Source organism: Symphalangus syndactylus, chromosome 14 (assembly GCF_028878055.3).
Source record: "Symphalangus syndactylus isolate Jambi chromosome 14, NHGRI_mSymSyn1-v2.1_pri, whole genome shotgun sequence".
NCBI classification, from domain to species: Eukaryota; Metazoa; Chordata; class Mammalia; order Primates; family Hylobatidae; genus Symphalangus; species Symphalangus syndactylus.
This window is the reverse complement of record NC_072436.2, coordinates 108,563,649-108,582,278: the sequence shown is the minus strand read 5'-3', so window position 1 is coordinate 108,582,278 and position 18,630 is coordinate 108,563,649. Positions and strand designations below refer to the sequence as shown.

Below are 18,630 nucleotides of genomic sequence, written 5' to 3'. Positions count from 1 at the left end.
TGTGCTTATTTTTAAGGTTGTCCAAATTATCCATTTTCCCAGTGAGTGCTTTTTGCATCCTGTTTAAGAAATGTTTGCCTAATTTGGTTATAAAAATGTTCTTAACATTTTCTTCTAATAAATGAATTATCTTACCTTTAACAGTTGAAACAAACTGGAGCTATCAGGAATTGAGTGTGTGTGTGTGTGTGTGTGTGTGTGTGTGTGTGTGTGACGTGAGACAGAGGGCAAAATATGTTTTTTTTCGAATGAATGGCCACTTGACCCAGCACTACTTAGTATTTAAAGAAACTGTTTCCCGCCGGGCGCGGTGGCTCACGCCTGTAATCCCAGCACTTTGGGAGGCCGAGGCGGGCGGATCACAAGGTCAGGAGATCAAGACCATCCTGGCTAACACGGTGAAACCCCGTCTCTACTAAAAATACAAAAAATTAGCCGGGCGAGGTGGCAGGCGCCTGTAGTCCCAGCTACGTGGGAGGCTGAGGCAGGAGAATGGCGTGAACCCCGGGGGGCGGAGCCTGCAGTGAGCCGAGATCGCGCCACTGCACTCCAGCCTGGGTGAAAGAGCAAGACTCCGTCTCAAAAAAAAAAAAAAAAAAAAAAAAAAAAAGAAACTGTTTCCCTATAGGATTGCAATATCACTTATTTAGGGAAATAGCATGTTATCTACCATCTTGTTTAATATCTCTTAATAATGCTTTGTCATTTTCAGTATGGAAGTATTGCACATTTTTTCCTTAGAGTTACACTTAGGTATGATATATTTTCATGCTTTTGGAAATAGTACTACTTTAAAGTTTTCATTTATTAATTGTGATATATACAAACACAACTGATTTTTCTATATTGGCTTTGTATCTGGCAATCTTATTAAATGCATTTATTAATAATGTGTCAGTAGATTTTGGGGGGGATTTTAACATACACAATTTTGCCATTTGCAAAAAATCAGGCTTTTGTTTGTTTGTCTGTTTTGAGACAGGGTCTTGCTCTGTTGCCCGGGCTGGAGTACAGTAGTGAAGTGATGGCTCACTGCAGCCTTGATGTCCTGGGCTCAAGTGATCCTCCCACTTCAGCCTCTCGAGCATGTGGGACTACAGGCACATACCAGCATTCCCAGCTTTTTTTTTTTTTTGCTAGTTTTGTGGAAGTAGGCTCTCACTGTACTGCCCAGACTGGTCTCAAACTCCTGTTGCTCAAGTGATCCTCCTGCTTTAGCCTCCTAAAGTGCTAGGATTACCGGCGTGGGCCACCGTGCCTACCATGTGGTATATTACAGAGAATGTTCCATGTATATGGAAGAATTGTGTGTTTTCCTGTTTTCAGGTAGAATGTTCTCCATTTATCTGTTAGGTCTGGTTAGTGTATACTATTGTTCAAGTTTTCTACCTTCTATTTGGTCTTATGCCTAGTGATTCTATGCATTATTAAAAGTGGGGTATTGAAGTCTCCATGATAATTTTACAATTGTCTAGTTTTTCCTTCATTTCTCTCAGGTTTTGCCTCATACATTTTTGAACTCAGTTGTTAGGTGCATATATGTTTATAATTGCTATATTTTCTTTATGAATTGACCCTTTTGTCAATATATAATGTCGCTCTGACTCGTGCAAAATGTACTTTGTCTAATATTAAGATAGCCACTCTGTCTTTTTGTTACTATTTACATAGAATATCTATTTTTATCTTTTCACTTTCAACCTACTTTTATCTTTGCATCTAAAGTAAATCTCTTATAGAAGATACATAGTAGGATTGTGTTTATTTTTTTAAATCCATTCTGTCAATCCAACTCTGCTTTTAATTGGAGACTTTATTCTATTCACATTTAAAGTAATTGCTGATGAGGAAGGACTTACTTGTCATTTTTCTACTTGGTTTTTCTATGTCTTTTTTTTTTTTAATTGGAAATGAAGTCTCACTCTGGTGCCCAGACTGGAGTGCAGTGGCGCAATCTGGGCTCACTTCAACCCCCACCTCCCAGGTTCAAGTGATTCTCTGGCCTCAGCCTCCTGAGTAGCTGGGATTACAGGCATCCACCACCATGGCTGGCTAATTTTTGTATTTTTAGTAGAAACGGGGTTTCACCATGTTGGCCACGGTGGCCTCAAACTCTTGACTTCAATTGATCTACCTGCCTTGGCCTCCCAAACTGCTGGGATTACAGGTTATGAGCCACCACACCTGGCCTTTCCATGTCTTTTTATGATGTTGCTCCTCAATTCTTCCATTACCTTTTTCTTTTGTGCTTAGGTGATATTTTTGTAGTGTACCATTTTTATTTATTTCTCATTTCCTTTTCTGTGAATTTTTTTTTCTTTTTTTTTTGTGACACAGTCTCACTCGGTCACCCAGGCTGGAGTGCAATGGCGCGATCTCTGCTCACTGCAATCTCCGCCGCCTGGGTTCAAGCAATTCTCCTGCTTCAGCCTCCTGAATAGCTGGGATTACAGGCACCCGCCACCACACCTAGCTAATTTCTGTATTTTTAGTAGAGATAGGGTTTCACCATCTTGGCCAGGCTGGTCTCGAACTCCTGACCTCACATGATCCACCTGCCTCGGCCTCCCAAAGTGCTGGGATTACAAGTGTGAGCCACCGTGCCCGGCATGTTAATTTTTAAAAATTTATTTTCTTAGTGGTTACCTGAAGATTACAACTAGACACTTTAGGTACTGTATTATTAACACCTAAATTCAATAGCATACAGAATTCCTGCTCTTATACAGTTCCTTACCTCCCCATATGTTATTGCTATCACAATATTTTGTTTGTTTGTTTTTTGAGACATGGTCTTGCTCTTTTACCCAGGCTGGAGTGTAGTGGCATGATCTTGGCTCACTGCAACTTCTGCCTCCTAGGTTTAAGTGATTCTCCTGCCTCAGCCTCCCAAGTAGCTGAGATTACAGGCGCCTGTCACCACGCCCAACTGATTTTTGTAGTTTTAGTAGAGACAGGGTTTTGCCATGTTGGCCAGGCTGGTCTCAAACTCCTGACCTCCGGTGATCTGCCTGTCTTGGCCTCCCAAAGTGCTCGGATTACAGGCATGAGCCACCGCACTCAGCCTTATCACAAATTTTATCTTTATCCATTGTGTGCCTATTAACATAGACTTATTTTTGTATGTTTAAAACCACACAGAAATAAAATAAGGGGCAATCAACCAAAAATAAAATAATGCTGGTGTTTGTATTTTTCTTGGTGGTTATTTTTACCAATTTTTTTATTTCTTCATACAGCCTTGTGTTACTGTTCAGTGTCCTTTTATTTTTCTCTCTGGATTTCTTGAAGGATTCTTTTTTTTTTTTTTTTTTTTTGAGATGGAGTCTTGCCCTGTCGCCCAGGCTGGAGTGCAGTGGTGCTATCTTGGCTCACTGCAACCTCTGCCTCCCAGGTTCAAGCCATTCTCCTGCCTCAGCCTTCTGAGTAGCTGGGAATACAGGTGTCTGCTACCATGCCCAGATAATTTTTGTATTTTTAGTAGAGACGGGGTTTCACCATATTGGCCAGGCTGGTCTTGAACTCCTGACCTCATGATCTGCCCACCTCGGCCTCCCAAAGTGCTGGGATTATAGATGTGAGCCACTGTGCCCAGCCTGAAGCAGTCTTTTTAGCATTTTTTGTAGGGCAGGTTTGCTAGTTACATATCTCTTCAGCTTTTTTTTATCTGGCAATGTCCTGTTTTCTTCTTCATTTTTGAAGGCTAGTTTTGCTAGGTATCAAATTTCTGATCGACAGTGTGGTTGTTTTTTTTTTTTTTTCGTTTTTGTTTTGTTTTTTCTTTCAGCACTTTAAATATGTCATCCCACTCTCTTCTGACCTTCTTGGTTTCTGCTGAGAAATTGGCTGTTGATCTTTTGGAGGATCCCCTTTACATGACAGAGTGCCTCTCTCTTGCTGCTTTCAAGATTCTCTCTGTATCTTCGGTATTTGACAGTTTGATGATATAATATGTGAGTGTGGAGCCCTTTGCATTTATCTTTCTTGGAGCTCTTTGTCTCTGCTTTAGCATTCAGTTCCTTTTTTCTCTAACAATCAGCCAGAGTTAAAATGATAGGGTAGTATCTTCTCAGGTGTTTTATGAATATTAATCATGCTGCGGGCAAGGGCATGGCTCTCAATATTCCCCAGGATTCATTTTTGGTGTTTACTGCCCTAATTATTTGGTGAATCCCAATCATGAGCTTTTCTTCCAACGCATTTAGTGTATCTTTTTTTTTTTTTTTTTTTTTTTTTTGCTTAACTATAATATTTTGCCTCATGTGGCAGCAGGTTGTTCATTTGTCTTTCAGTGTGTATAAGGAATGTCTTCCAAATAGCCATGTTTCTGCCCTGAGAGTTGTCTGAGTTGTTTTTTGTTTTTCTTTTTTTAAGATGGATTCTCGTTCTGTCTCCCAGGCTGGAGTGCAGTAGCATGTTCTTGGCTCAGTGCAACCCCTGCCTCCCTGGTTCAAGCGATCCTCCTGCCCCAGCTTCCTGAGTAGCTGGGATTACAAGCATGCGCCACCATGCCTGGCTCATTTTCATGTTTTTAGTAGAGACGGGGTTTCACCATGTTGGCCAACTGGTCTCTAACTCCTGACCTCAAGTGATCCGCTTACCTCAGCCTCCCAAAACAGTGGAATCATAGGTGTGGACCACTGTGCCTGGCCTGATGCTGTAGTCTTGAGTTGGAAATTTGTTGGGCAGGATTGCAAAGTAGAAACTCAGGCAGGATTTCTTTGTCTTGCTTTGTTGCCCAGGCTGGGGTACAGCAGTGCTACAGTGGCTCACTACAGCTTCAATTTCCTGGGTTCAAGAGATCCTCCCACCTCAGCTTTCCAAGTAGCTGGGACTACAGGTGTGAGCCACCATGTCCAGATAATTTTTTTATTTTTATTTTTGTAGAGACGGGGTCTCAGATCAGCTCAGGCTTGTCTCAAACGCCTGGACTCAAGCCATCCTCCTATGTTGGCCTCCCAAAGTACTGAGATTATAGGCATGAGCCATTGTGCCTGGTCTGAGGCAGGATTTCTATGTTAGTCTTGTGGCATAATTCCTTCTCTGGGAAGCCTGTTTTTTCTCTTAACATCTTGGACTAATTGATTAGGCTCACACACATTATTTAAGGTAATTTACTTAAAATCAATTGATTATAGACGTTAATCACATCTACAGAATATTTTCACAATGGTATCTAGACTTATGTTTCAAACAACTGGGTATCATAGTCTTGCTAAGTCACCACATAAAATTTAAACATTGCAGTAATCATACTTTAAGAAATATATTCATGATAACAGTATTTCTATCCTATAATCTAATATTGCATTCATAATCAGCAATTATGTTGCTATCTATAATTTTGCCTTAAATAAATTTCAATTGTTCTATTTTGATGTATGCTTGTCAAAATGATATTATAAAGATATGTTGAAAAACTAATTCTGAAGGAATTTATTCATTCTCTTTCATTTTATGAGCTTCTTTTATTGAGCCTCTATTATATAGTCATATAATGGAAACAAGGAGATACAATGATAATGAGAGGATGGTGATGATTATATCTGTAATAGTTGTAAACTTTTACTAAGCACTTACTATGCGGCAGGTACTTTTTAAAGTGCTTTGCCCGTATTATTTTACATATTACCTGAAAGATGAGCCACTACCCTCAAAATGCTCATAAATAGTAAGAAGAGACAAATGAGAAAAGAGGAAAAACAATATGATAAGCGTTATGCTGCAGGTAAAGGTGAAGTGATTTGAAGAATGAGTAGACGTAGTTGTCAACAGAAGGATTGGCCTACTATGATCTCTTGAAGGGGTTGTCCCACTTTTCTTTAAAAGACTTTGTGGGCTGGGCACAGTGGCTGACACCTGTAGTCCCAGCACTTTGAGAGGCCGAGGCGGGTGGATCACGAGGTCAGGAGTTCAAGATCAGCCTGGCCAAGATGGTGAAACCCCGTCTCCACTGAAAACACAAAAATTAACCAGGCGTGGTGGTGGGTGCCTGCAATCCCAGCTACTCAGGAGGCTGAGGCAGGGAATCGCTTGAACCTGGGAGGCAGAGATTGTGGTGACCCAAGATGGCACCACTGCACGCCAGCCTGGGGACACAGCGAGCCTCTATCTGCAAAAAAAAAAAAAAAAAGGCTTTGTGGAACTTACAGTCTCTGTTGCAATTACTCAACCTTGTCACCAAAGGTGAAGAATGAGTAGACATTAGCCATTTGAGGAAGGGGGAAAAGGATTTTCCAAATAGCTGAAGCAACAAATGCAAATTCCTGAAGTCTTGAAATAATACAGTGTCTTCTAGAAAGGCTGTAGATCAAGAGGGTAGAAATGAGAATTGTAAGGTAGACAGTGGTTACTATTCCATAGTCACCATAAAAGTGTTTTTGCCTACTGTGATGGCTGTATTTCCAGCCTTTTTTTTTTTTTTTTTTTTTTTGAGATTATGGAGTCTCACTCTGTTGCACAGGCTGGAGTGCAGTGGCGCAATCTCAGCTCACTGCAACCTCTGTCTTCTGGGTTCAAGCGATTCTCATGCCTCAGCCTCCCAAGTAGGTGGGATTAAAGGCGCCCACCACCATACCCAGCTAATTTGTGTATTTTTAGTAGAGATGGGGTTTCACCATCTTGGCCAGGCTGATCTTGAACTCGTGACCTCAGGTGATCTGCCTGCTTTGGCCTTCCAAAGTGCTGGAATTACAGGCGTGAGCCACCATGCCTGGCCTCATATGGCTTTTGAAAGAGAATCAATCTGGGCCAGGCACGGTGGCTTACGCCTGTAATCCCATCGCTTTGGGAGGCCAAGGCAGGTGGATCACAAGGTCAGGAGATGGAGATCATCCTGGCTAACACGGTGAAACCCCGTCTCTACTAAAAATACAAAAGATTAGCCAGGCATGGTGGCACGCGCCTATAGTCCCAGCTATTCGGGAGGCTGAGGCAGGAGAATCGGTTCAACCCAGGAGGCAGAAGTTGCGGTGAGCTGAGATCGTGCCACTGCACTGCAGGCTGGTGACAGTGCGAGACTCCATCTTAAAAAAAAAAAAAAAAAAAAAAAAAAAACGAAGAGATCGGCTCAGTGTCTCAGGCCTGTAATCCCAGCACTTTGGCATGCCACAGGGGGGTGGATCACCTGAGGTCCGGAGTTCGAGACCACCCTGACCAACATGGAGAAACCCCGTCTCTACTAAAAATACAAAATTAGCTGGGTGTAGTGGCACATGCCTGTAATCCCACCTACTCGGGAGGCTGAGGCAGGAGACTTGCTTGAACCTGGGAGGCAGAGGTTGTGGTGAGCCGAGATCGCACCATTGCATTCCAGCCTGGGCAACAAGAGCAAAACTCCTTCTCCAAAAAAAAAAAAAAAAAAAATCCAATAAAGACCAATATAAAATAGTCTAACCTCAGAGTTGCCTTTTTATACTTGACAGCCTGAAAACTACATATAATTCTGACTTCTTATGTTATTTTGTGGCTGCTAAATAGATAAAGAGGTGGCAATTGTCTATGAAAAGAGTCACCCTCTGTAAAACGTGAAGAGATTTATTCTGATCCAAATATGAGCAACCATGGCCCATGACACAGCCCTCAGGAGGTCCTGTGAACATGTGCCCAAAAGTGGTCGGGGTGCAACTTGGTTTTATACATTTTAGGGAGGTATAGGACATCAGTCAAACACATTGAAGAAATACATTGGTTTGGTCCAGAAAGGCAGGGGTGATGGGGGCTTCCAGGCTATAGGAAAATTTAAACATTCTGATTGACGATTGGTTGAATTTGTCTAAAGACCTGGGATCAGGCTGGGTGCAGTGGCTTATGCCTGTAATTCCAGCACTTTGGGAGGCTGAGGCAGGTGGTTCATCTGAGGTCAGGAGTTCGAGACCAGCCTGGCCAACCTGGTGAAACCCCGTCTCTACTAAAAATACAAAAAAATTAGCCGGGCATGGTGGCGCACGCCTGTAATCCCAGCTACTCTGGAGGCTGAGGCAGGAGAATCACTTGAACCCAGGAGGTGGAGGTTGCAGTGAGCCAAGATCGCGCCATTGCACTCCAGCCTGGGCTGTGCAGCAAGAGTGAAACTCTATCTAAAAAAAAAAAGACCTGGGATCAAGAAATGTTCAGATTAGGATAAAGGACTGTGGAGACCAAGGTTCTTTTGAAGTCTTATAGTGGCTGCCCTTTGAGACAACAGATGACACATGTTTCCTATTCATACCTTTAAAGGGTGCTAGACTTTTACTTAATCTCTTCAGGATTGGGAGGGCCTGGAAGAAAAATATGTAGCTGTGTTAATAGAGATTCTTTACAGATGCACATTTTGCTCCACAAAGGACAGCTTTGCAGGACCATTTCAAAATATGGCAAAGAAACATTTTGGGGTAAAATATTTTGACTTTCTTGTCAGGTTGGAAAGTAAGTCATGATATATGGGTTTTATACCCAAGTGATGAGAATTTATGGTTTGTAGGGCATGACTCCCCAGGTTCCTTAGATAGGAATTTGGCCAAGATTTTTAAAAATCAGTTTAGTCCTCACAATGCATGTGTGTTTTCTTTTCTTTTCTTTTTGTTTTTCTCTTTTCTTGAGACAGAGGCTCGCTTTGTTGGCCAGGCTGGAGTGCAGCGGCATGGTCTTAGCTCACTGCATCCTCTGCCTCCCAGGTTCAAGTAATTCTTGGGCCTCAGCCTCCTGAGCATCTGGGATTATAGGTGCCTGCCACCTCGCCCAGATAATTTTTTGTATTTTTAGTGGAGACAAGGTTTCACCATGTTGGCCAGGCTGGTTTTGAACTCCTGACCTTGTGATCCTCCTGCCTTGGCCTCCTAAAGCGCTGGGATTACAGGCGTGAGCCACCATGCCCGGCCCCTTTTCTTTTACTTTCTTCTTTTTTTTTTTGGTCTTGCTCTGTCACCCAGGCTGGACTGCAGCCTGGAACTCCTGGGCTGAAGAAGTAGTCCTCCCACTTCAGCCTCCTGAGTAGCTAGGAATATAGACACACACCACGACACCTGGCTAACCAAAAAATTAAAATAAAAAATAAATAAATAAACTGTAGAGACAGGGTCTCTCTATGTTGCTCAGGCTGGTGTATGTTTGTTTTCAAGCTAGGAATGTTCATGATAGGCTAGAGAAAAGGTAGAATAAACTGGCATTTTGTAGTGCCAATATGGTAACCACACTAATAGCCCCTTAGAAAATAAAATAGTAACAAACATTTATTGAACACTTACTATTGGTTAAGTACTCTATTGAGCACATGACATGAATTGAGTCCATGTAATGTAATTCATGCAATAATTCTAAATGGTTAAATTTTCACTATGTGTTATGTATTGTTAGTAATTTCATTTTATATGTCAGGAAACTCAGGCATGGAGAAGTCTATTAATTAGGGTTCTGTCATGGAAAAAAGAAACCACTCCAGATATTTCAAACATAATGGTATTTAGTACAGAGAATTAGATGCTCGTAAGTTTGTAAGGGCTGGAGGAGCTACTGTCACATTGGTTTTCTTTCTTTCTTTTTTTTTTTAGACGGAGTTTCACTCTTGTCACCTAGGCTGGAGTGCAATGGTGCAATCTCAGCTCACCGCAACCTCTGCCTCTGGGTTCAAGCAATTATCCTACCTCAGCCTCCTTAATAGCTGGGATTACAGGTGCCCGCCACCACGCTTAGCTAATTTTTGTATTTTTAGTAGAGACAGGGTTTCATCATGTTGGTCAGGCTGGCCTCGAGCTCCTGACCTCAGGTGATCCACCTGCCTCGGCCTCCCAGAGTGCTGGAATTACAAGCGTGAGCCACCACGCCCAGCCTCACATTGGTTTTCATTTGTGCTGCTGCCTCTGTGGTCCAGAGAATAAGAAGGGTGCTGCTTCTGCTGCCCAAAGGGCAGAAAAGTTCAGAAAACCACTGTTGTCACAGCTGCCTTTAAATAACTGAGACAGGGACTAGTGTGAAAGAGAGCGACAGCCTAAGGAAAAAGCCCACAATAACATGTATCTCTGCCACTTTTCAAATTTCAGCAAGTGCATTCCACTGGGTAAAACACAAGTGAATCCAGAATACGGGAGACAAGGGCTCCTTGGAAATGTAGTTCACAGGGTTTCCACCTTGCCTTAGGGAGTGCCAAGAAGCGTGTGGAATGAATGCTTGCATTTGTTTTCTATTGTTGCCATAGAAAGTTACCACAAACATAATGGCTTAAAACACTACCCACTTATCTCACAGTTCTATATAGAAGTCAGAAGTACAGTGGACTTAGCTGGGAACTCTCCTTAGGGTCTCAATAGGCTGTCAGCCAGCTCAGGCTCTGCAGAGTAATCTGTTTCTGGGTTCATTCAGGTTGTTGGCAGTACTACTTTCATTCTCAAGGTTTGCATGTGGTCCCTCTCATCTTTAAGTCAGGAACCATGGGCTGAGTTCTGCCTGTGCTTTGAAAATCTATGAATTTCCTTTCTGCTGCATCTGTGTGACTTGTCTTTTGCCTTTCGGGATTCACGTGATTACACTGTACTCACCAGGAAAATCCAGGTTAAGTCCTCCATCTTAAGGTCAGCTGATTATAACCTTAATCATATTCTCAAAGTCCCTTTTGCCATGTAAGGTGATTTATAACCATAAAACGCACATTAGGAGACAAAGATCATGGGAGTACAAATTCTGCCCGCCACAATCCTCAATGGAAGAAAACTAAGAAACAACAAAGCATTCCAACACAAAAATCTAAAGAATTTACTCAAGATCATTGATATTCTCAGCTTTATTAATTTTAATAATATAGTTACTATACATCAAGTGTCTACCATAAGTCAGGAAATGTACAAACAACTGTATCTGTTATTATGTTAAGCATTATTTATTTTAAAAAGTCAAACAGCAAATTGAGAGACTTCATAGTACTTCATGTAGCGCATTATGTGAATGAATTTATCTATTTATTTATTGAGACCGAGTCTCACTCTGTCACCAGGCTGGAGTGCAGTGGCGTGATCTTGGCTCATTGCAACCTCCTTCTCTCAGGTTCAAGCAATTCTCCTGCCTCAGGCTCCCAAGTAGCTGGGACTACAGGTGCACACCATCACGCCCAGCTAATTTTTGTATTTTTAGTAGAGACGGGATTTCACCATGTCGGCCAGGATGGTCTCGATCTCTTGATCTCAAGTGATCTGCCCACCTTGGCCTCCCGAAGTGCTGGGATTACAGGCGTGAGCCACCGCACCCAGCCAACAATAAACTTTATTAACATAATGTCCAGTAAATATCAATTATTATAATTTTCTTTATAGAGATGGGGTCTCACTATATTGCCCAGGCTGGTCTCAAACTCCTGGGCTCAAGCTATCTGACGGTCTTGGCCTCCTAAAATGCTAGGATTACGGGTGTCCCCCTGGCCTATTATATTACTTTTGTTAAAATGAAATACAAGATATCCTAGTACCTTAAATAGACATAACAAAATGGTAGGATTACAGGCATGCACCTGGCCTATTATATTACTATTGTTAAAATGAAATACAAGATATCCCAGTACCTTAAATAGACATAACAAAATGGTAGGATTACAGGCATGCACCTGGCCTATTATATTACTATTGTTAAAATGAAATACAAGATATCCTAGTACCTTAAATAGATATAACAAAATGGTAGGATTACAGGCATGCACCTGGCCTATTATATTACTATTGTTAAAATGACATACAGGATATCCTAGTACCTTAAATAGACATAACATTTCTAAAGGCTAGTTACTCACTGTTAACTGAATTAAGTCCAAATTCCTTATCTGACTGCAACTTACTACCTCCCACTCCCTCCCACACTATCTCTCTTAGCAACCCTATAATTATTTTCAAAATCATGTTCTAGAACAACAAAAAGTGTGCAAAGATTAGGATTGTTTTACATTTTTGCTAATTTCCTTAATGTCTGACTTAATACAGTAAGACTCTCTCTCTCTTTCTTTTTCTCTCTTTTTTTTTTGAGATGGAGACTCACTCTGTTGCCCATGCTGGGGTGCAATAGTGCGATCTCGGCTTACCACAAACTCCACCTCCCAGGTTCAGTCGATTCTCCTGCTTCAGCCTCCTGAGTAGCTGGGATTACAGGCACGTGCCACCATGCCCAGCTAATTTTTGTATTTTTAGTAGAGATGGGGTTTCACTATCTTGGCCAGGCTGGTCTGGAACTACTGACCTCATGATCCGCCTGCCTCGGCCTCCCACAGTGCTGGGATTACAGATGTGAGCCACTGTGCTTGGCGTTTCTCTCTTTTCTAAGACAGTCTCTTGCTCTATCATCCAGGGTGGAGTGCAGTGACACTATCACAGCTCACTGCAGTCCCTAACTCCTGAGCTTAAGCGATCCTCCCGTCCTCTCAGCCTCCCGTGTAGCTGGAACGATGCAGCTAACTTTTTATTTTTACTTCTCTAGAAAAGTGGGGGTCTCACTTTGTTGCCCAGGTTGGTAGTTAGATTCTCATGTCTGCTTCTGTATTCAATCTGTAACAATATCACACGTCAATTTTCCAGAGGCTTCTAGAAAATTCCATTGACTCTCCTGACTCAGAGAATGAAAAAAGCAAAAACATCTTTATATTATTATAGAAATAGTATAATTATAAAAATAGGATTGGCATTAAAGATTACTCCTAGATCCCTGGATCATATTTGGGGAACTGGCTCGTTGGAGTATGTTATTCCGTTGATGACCTAACCTAGATTGTCCGGACTCGCCTCATTTTTCTCCTAACTGGAAGTGACAAGGCAGGCAGCTCTAGCCTCACGACAAGCGTGGTGGCTCACGCCTATAATCCCAGCACTTTGGGAGGCCCAGGCAGGTGGATTATCTGAGGTCGGGAGTTCATGAGCAGCCTGACCAACATTGAGAAACCCCATCTCTACTAAAAATACAAAAAAAACTTAGCCAGGCACGGTGGCGCATGCCTATAATCCCAGCTACTTGGGGGGGGCGCTGAGGTAGGAGAAGCGCTTCAACCCGGGAGGTGGAGGTTACAGTGAGCCGAGATCGCGCCATTGCACTCCAGCCTAGGCAACAAGAGCGAAACTCGGTCAAATAAATAAATTAAAAAGAAGGCATTAGGGATCTAATCCACTGTTGTATTTCCTGTACTTTCTACACAGTGGGCATTCAGTGACCACCTGTTGAATGAGTTCATGGCATCCAAGTGCACAGCCACCTAAGGCATCGGGCCTCCTGAAATCACAAGCAGCCAAGGCTGGCAGGTAGGTTCCTGGGACAATTTAGCAAACTCAAGGCTATGGTGCGGGTGGGCGCAGTGGCTCATGCCTGTAATCCCAACATTTTGGGAGGCAGAGGAGTGGATCACCTGAGGTCAGGAGTTCAAGACCAGCCTGGCCAACATAGTGAAAACCCATGTCTATTAAAAGTACAAAAATTAGCCGGGCATGGTGGCCCACACCTGTAGTCCCAGCTACTTGGGAGGCTAAGGCAGGAGAATCGCTTGAACCTGGGAGATGGGAAATGGGGGTTGCAGTGAGCTGAGATCACCCTGCTGAACTCCAGCCTGGGCGACAAGAGCGAAACGCCGTCTCAAAAAAAAAAAAAAAAAAAAAAAGACTATGGTGCTAGGACCAATCTCCTGAGTCGCAAAATTTAAGGAGTCATCAAAAAAAGTAAATAAGATAAATATTTTCAAACATATTAAAAAATTCAAATCGGAAACTACTGATCGGGGTGAGGAGTTGTTTTTGTAAATAAGGTCTTATTCCTATTAAGTTTCGAAAGTCTAAATCTTAACACGAGTCACCCAAAAGAAAGGCGCAGCTCAGAAGCCTCCATCTGCGCTATGGCGGGGAAGCCCCGGTGGCTGACCGGAAGAAGCGCCCACGGAGGCGAACCCCAGGCGCCCCTCAGCCTACTTCCATTTCCCCTCGCGACCCTTAGCCCCTCCCACTCTAGCTGGCTGTGCCTGATTGGCTGGGCTGCCGCAAAGTCGCGCTGCCATTGGTCCATAATCAGCTGGGGGTGGGCGTAGGGAGACCTACTTCAGCAGGTCCTGGCCGGACCACCATTGTTAACGGCTGCGGTTCGAAGTGGCTGTGGGGTTAGCTGCGGCTGGCGCGGCGCGGCGCAGCTCCAGGTACGTTGGGGGCCGGGCGAGTGTCCTGCAGAGCGGTGATTGGCGGGGTGGCGGCTCTGGTCGGTGGCCTCTCTGAGGGCCGGCCCCGGAGGCCTCGGAGCGCCGGGCCGACCGGACGTTTGCGGCGAGCCTGCCCTGACTGAAAAGCGCCCGCGGGGCCGTCTGACCGGGCAGGGAAGAGGCTCCTGAGGGGCGGACGGGCGTCTGCACCGTTTTCGCAGAGGGGTGCTGGTGAAGCGGGAGTGGTGTGCGGCCCCAGGTCCGGGCGGCACTGGGGTTGGGGATTGCGGAGGGAAGTGGTTCGTGTTTTTTGTCCTGAGGGGGTAAGTAAAAGCTCGCTCTTGTCTGGAATGCTTTTAGGAATTAACGGAAAAATCTCCACCTCCACCAACTTTACTGTCCCATTGCCACATTTTCTTGAGTCATTTTAATCATCTAATGAAGCCAGGTGCCAGAGGGCAACTGGATCTCGCCAGGCGGACTTGAAGTTTGTTTAAAAGTAGGGACTAGAGCATCAGGAAAAATACAAAATTCTGAGTAAAATGCTGAAATCCCGTACCTGTGAGCTTGCCGGTGTAGGGATGGTAGGATTTAAGGAAGACGATTTCCTTAAGGTAGAAGTTCGTTTTTATGAATATGTGTTTAAGAAAATTCCGTCTTATCGCCCTTCTGTAACCAGTTTTCTCCAAGTTTGGCAAGCAAGTTTGAGAGAGGACGCAGTAATTATTTTTGCTTTATTTCTGTTAAAACCTTACTGCACTTAAGGAGACGGACTTCTACCTTTCCACGTTTCTGTGTTGAAAATGAAGTTTCTAACCACGTGTTGCTTCCTTTAGGACACAATGGCTTTTTCTGCTCTGAAGACTTGTATATGGTTAATATGTATAGAAGAAGAGGACAGTTGTACTCAATAGTCCACATTAGAAAAATTATGTCATATTCACTTAAATTGTTATTCTAGATTGCGACTTAATACTGTTTTTATTATGGTTTTGTCATATTTATTGTAGCCAGTAAATGACCTGCGACATAACTATTTGCAAAACAAATGGGGAAGACCAAGATAAAGATAAGTTATATCACAGGAAAGCAATTGAAAATGCAAAAATGAAGCATCTGAATGAAGGACTAATAACACTGAATTCAGCTTTTGTGAAGTATGCCTTTCTTCTTAGCTTGTTTATTCTGCAATACGTTTGTAGAAGTGTTGACTCCGATCTTAATCAAATTTACTTCACTCTCAGTCTTATCTGCAGATATGTACAGACCACATCCTAAGATTGACTTCTGCCTCAACAGAAATACATGAGCCAGTGCATTATTGGAAATGATTTGCGTGTTTTAAGAACTGGTGTATATAGGTACATCTTGAATGTTCTGCTTTCCTTGCCTTATGCCTGTACTTCACCTCAGCCTTCACTTCCATTGTGTTTCCTTGCTACTTGATATCTTGAAATCTGGTACAAAACTATTGCATGATCCCTGCACCTTTGCTTCTGCATATATCATAGCTCTCTTATAGTGAGTGTGCACAATCTGTTTGATTTGATGTAATCAAAGTTTAAATAATATATTGGATAGTTAAAAATAAAATACAACTTTAAATGCGCAAGAGTATTCTCATTGTTGAGCGAGATAATACAAAATACCAAAAAATCGTATTCTCTCATTCTATGTCATAGTCTTATTTATTTTACTTCTCCCCGCCGCCCCCCCACCCCACACACACACACTGCGGTGACTTATGTATCTCATTTATTTTATTTAATTTAATTTATTTATTTATTTTTTTAGGCAGAGTTTCGCTCTTTGGCTCAGGCTGGAGTGAAGTGGCGCGATCTCGGCTCACTACAACCTCCGCCCTCCGGGTTCAAGTGATTCTCCTGCCTCAGCCTTGCAAGTAGCTGGGATTATAGGCGCGCGACTAGTTTTTGTATTTTTAGTGGAGATGGGGTTTCACCGTGTTGGCCAGGCTGGTCTCGAATTCCTGACCTCAGGTGATCCACCCGCCTCTGCCTCCCAAAGTGCTAGGCTGACCGGCCTATCTCATATTCTTATATCATTTAGATAATTATTCTGCATTACAGTAGACTAGGATAGTTTTTTATCTTCATTTTTACCAATGATGGGACAGATTGGAGTCAGCCGGTATCTACAGAGAAATAACCATGACTTTTTGGAGGAGAGGGAGATAATATATTGGATTTTTTTGAACTTCTGATTAAGCTATGAAATGTTTAGAGAGGTGTTACTGAAGTTAGCCATGAATTATTTAGAGGCATTGTATGTGTCTACTAAATGTGGTGGTAATTTCCATTAGTATACCTCTGAGGCTGTAGTGTGTACAGTATGCTGATGTGAAATAGCTTATCAGATAGCCATGGCAAAAGTTGCCGAGGCCTTTTTAGTACTCTTTATTAAGGAGACAGTGACTTTGGGAGGTTTTTCAGTACTTGTTATTAAGAAGAGAATAACTTTGGGTGGCTTTCCAGAGGTTTGTTTTTTAAGTGAATATTTATTAAACAGCATTAAAACTACTGTAAGAAAAGCATGTCACTGAAGATACAAAAAATATTTGTAGGCCGGGCACGGTGGCTCACACGGTAATCCCAGCACTTTGGGAGGTCGAGGCAGGTGGATCACGAGGTCAGGAGATCAAGACCATCCTGGCTAACATGGTGAAACCCCGTTTCCACTAAAAAGTACAAAAAAATAAGCCGGGCGTGGTGGCAGGGCGCTTGTAGTCCCAGCTACTCGGGAGGCTGAGGCAGGTGAAAGGCATGAAGCCGGGAGGCCGAGCTTGCGGTGAGCCGAGATCGCGCCACTGCACTCCAGCCTGGGCGACAGAGCGAGACTCCGTCTCAAAAAAAAAAAAAAAAAAAAATTGTAGTGGGAAATGTAGATAAAGAAGTAGTAGTTCTCTCGGGGCTGTTTTTTGGAGGAGGTGATCTTTAAGCTTGATCTTGAAAGAGCATAGACTAGGAGGAAAGGTTGATAATATGACAGTTCTGGTCAATTTGTAAAGTGAAGGTTAGGTTTATAAGAAGGTTCAGTTGATATCTCCAGTAAAAGACAAACTACTGTGAAAGAAAGATAATGTAGTCATGGTAGTCTATCTGGCTATATAGAGAATATTTATAACAACTTAAATATTGATTTAACTGAAAATACGATGAGCTGTAAGAAACGTGTGAGCTACAGAACCGGATCTATGAATGACAGGAGGGCAGACCACAGTGCTTTTCACATCCTCCCCTCCTTCCCATGGGCATAAGATCTGGCTATAGGAAATCTAGCTAATTACAAGAACGCTTTATAATTTGGAGGGAAACTTGGAACTGTGAGTGCTCCCCCCGTCCAGTGTTACCATCCCCTACCATCCAATTAAAATGTTTCCTCCCCACCTCCAAAAAAATACATATGTGAGCTAAATCATCATCTGCAATTACAGGAAGTCGACATGGCTAAAATTTGTAACTCAAGAAATAGTATGAAAATATTTTAAAATACTGAGATTTTAAAAACAAGTCGTTAAAGTGATTGCCATTAGATATTCGGGAGTGCTGGCAAGCAACTGCTTTATTTCATAATGAGCATTTTATACTATTACATTGATAAAACTTGAAAAAAGTAATGTCAGAATTCTCTTAGCATTCAAGTGATGCGGATGCTGTTGGTCTATGAACCACACTTGGCGTTACTTCATGCTCATTATGAGATTAACTGCCACCTGGCCTGAGTTTTGTCATTTTGTTAACCACTATATAACTGTTAAAGCGCCCTGTCGCTTCATAATAACTTACCTGTTTTGTGTTTGTGATAGATTTCTTTGAGTCTTAAGACCCTCCGTTCAAATATTGGCTGAAGTATCTGACTTTGAACAAGTTTAGTTAAATGGGATTTTTTCTAAATTTTTACTTTTTAAAAAGAGTAACAGTAAAAATTCAGTTCAGTAGGTTTTTTTTTAATTTAATGAGAATTGCTCTTATTAAATTGTTTATAATGTACTAATATACTACCTTGGAGAACATCATTGGAGAACAGAGATGTTTTATAATGGAGAAATCCAATGAAGCAGGAAAAAACCAAACTAAATCAGCATGCACCCATAGCTTCGAACTATAAAAGGAAAAAAGATTAAGCTAACTTTTAACCACAAAGATATAGGAAATGTGCTATTGCTTGGAAGGTAACATACTTCTGAATAATCCGCAGGTTAAGAAATTACAATGCATCTTAGAAAATATTGGATAAATACCAAATTGTAAGGTAGAGTTTTTCAAAACTTGTGGGCTCAACTAAAGTAGGGCTTAGAGGAAAATTTACAGCTTTAAGTGAGAAATTAGAAAAAAAGGTAATAGGCTGGGCGTGCTGACTCGTGCCTGTAATCCCACCACTTTGTGAGGCCGAGATAGAGGATAACTTGAGGTCAGGAGTTTGAGACCCACCTGGGTAACATTACAGGACGCTGTCTCTACAAAAAAATGTTTTGTAAAATTAGCCAGCCATGGAGG

At 42.4% G+C, this 18,630-nt stretch overlaps 1 protein-coding gene across 19 annotated transcripts in view; it reads left to right on the top strand.

Annotated features, from left to right (window-relative positions):
* Nucleotides 1–18,630, top strand: part of ATF7IP2 (activating transcription factor 7 interacting protein 2) — a 132,221-nt gene that overhangs the window by 23,473 nt on the left and 90,118 nt on the right. For 6 of the 19 annotated variants that reach the window (XM_055240987.2, XM_063618210.1, XM_063618211.1 and 3 more), the window contains exons 1-3: nucleotides 14,044–14,116; nucleotides 15,127–15,273; nucleotides 15,361–15,477. The gene's annotated coding sequence lies outside the window, so the exon portion shown is untranslated. The other 13 variants (XM_063618221.1, XM_063618220.1, XM_063618226.1 and 10 more) reach the window with 11 other exon arrangements.